This window comes from Mandrillus leucophaeus, unplaced genomic scaffold, assembly GCF_000951045.1.
Source record: "Mandrillus leucophaeus isolate KB7577 unplaced genomic scaffold, Mleu.le_1.0 Scaffold66, whole genome shotgun sequence".
Lineage (NCBI taxonomy): Eukaryota > Metazoa > Chordata > Mammalia > Primates > Cercopithecidae > Mandrillus > Mandrillus leucophaeus.
Window position 1 is genome coordinate 2,979,448 of NW_012107141.1, and position 2,341 is coordinate 2,981,788.

The following is a 2,341-nucleotide window of genomic DNA, read 5'->3' on the forward strand; positions in this document are numbered from 1 at the left end:
TCTTTTGCTCAGCCTAGTGTTGTTGCAGTTTATCCATTTTGCTGTGCGTATCACTAGTTTATCCATTGTTATTGCCGAGTGCTATTCCATCATGTAGATATGCTGAAGTTTGTTTATCCATTTTCTTGTTGATGGACATTTGGACTGTGCACACTTCTGGGTAATTGGGAATAATGTGGCTATAAACATTCTTGTGTATGTCTGTCTCGCTGTGGGTATGTTTCCATTTCTCTTGGACACCTAAAACAGTTACTGGTCATAAGGTAAGTAGATGTTCAACTTTATGAGCAATGCTCAACTACAGGGCTTTGAAATTTCTTGAGACTTATTATTTGGCCCAGCTCTTAGTCTGTCTTGCTGACTGTTCCACTTGTACTTGAAAAAAAAAAGTGTATTTTGCAGTTCTAGAGTGTAGCATTTTACAAATGTCAGTTGGCTTAAATTGAGTGATTGTGTTCTTCAAGTCTTCTATAACCTTACTGGTATTTTGTCTCTCAACTACTGAGGAAGGAGTGTTAAATTTTCAACAATAATTATGATTTTTCCTATTTCTTCCTGTAGTTCACATATTTTGAAGCTTTGTTACTAAGTATCTACACATTTAAGAGTATTATATCTTCTTATTTATTTATTTTTTTAAGACAGAGTCTTGCTTTGTCTCCTAGGCTGGAGTGCAGTGGCACGATCTCGGGTCACTGCAATTTCTGCCTCCCGGGTTCAAGCAGTTCTTGTGCCTCCGCCTCTCGAGTAGCTGGGATTACAGGCACATGCCACCATGCTAGGCTTCGTTTTTTGTATTTTTAGTAGAGATGGGGTTTCACCATGTTGGCCAGGCTTGTCTTGAACTCCTGACCTCAGGTGATCTGCCTGCCTTGGCCTCCCAAAGTGCTGGGATTACAGGTATGAGCCACCGTGCCTGGCTAAGAGTATTATCTTTTTAATAATTGACCATTTCATCATTTAAAAACACCCTGCTTAATATTTCTTGCCTCATATTCTACTTTGTCTGGTCTTAATATAGCCACACCAGCTTTCTTACGCTTAATGTTTGCATACTTTATAATTTTGTAGCCTTTTATTTTTAACTGATCTATCTTTGTATTTAAAATAGGTTTCCTGTGGACAGCATATCATGCATCTTGTTTTTTTTTTGCACGTTCTGACAACTACTGCTTTTAACTGGGGTGTTGAGCACTATTTAATATAATTGTAAATTTTGATAAGTTGAGTATAAGTCTATCATCTTAATACTTGTCTTCTACTTGTAATAATCTGCTTTTTGTTTTATCTTTTCCCACCTTTCTTTGAATTACTTCTTTGGAATTATTGGACTTTACGCTATGTATTTTTTTTCTGTTTATTTTACAGGTGTCTCTAGGAACTAAAATATACATCTGTAATGGCCAAATTCTACTTTGAATTAATATTATACCTTCATGTATAATGTAATAATTTTTAAACACTCTACTTCCATTTTACCCTCTTTCAATCCATGGTGCTCTTGTCAAATATTTCACCTGTATATGTGACATAAACCCTAAAACACAGCATTATTTTATTTTTGCTTTTAACAGTCCGTTTTTAACATCTTCATTGAGGTCCAGTTTACATAGCACAAAATCCAGCCACTGTAAGTGTACAATTCAATGGTTTTCAGTAAATTGATGGTGTTGTACAACCATTGCCACAATACAATTTTAGAAAATTTCAATCATCCCGAAAAGATACCTTGTGCCAATTTTTAGTAACTTGTCATTGTTCTCTCTCTCAGCCTTGGGCAACCACTACTATACTTGATGTGTCTATAGTTTGTCTTCTCCAAACAGCTCACATAAAGTAGTCTTCCACATCTGACTTTTTAAATTTAGCATAACGTTTTTGAGGTGCATCATATTATAGCTCGTGTTATTAGCCTGCTCCTTTTTATTGCTCGGTGGCATTCCATTGCATGGCTGTATAACATTTTGTTTATTAATTCACTAGTTGCTGGGCAATTGTGTTGTTTTCACATTTTGGACATTATGCATAACGCTGTTATGAACCGTCCTGAAAAAATCTTTGTGTGTACATGTGATTTATCTCTCTTGAGTAAATACCCTTAGGAGTGAAATTGCTGGGTTATACTACAAATGTGTGTTTAACTCTTTAAGAAACTGTTAAACTGGTTTTCAAAATGGCTAGAACATGTTACATTCGCACCTGCAGTGTATGATCAATTGCTTTTTAAAGAGGAAAAAATAATCTTTTATATTAAAAAATATATACTTAGCTTTGATGGTGTTCTTCATTCCTTCTTGTAGACTGAGTTTCTATCTATACAATTTCGCTTCAGCCTGAACAT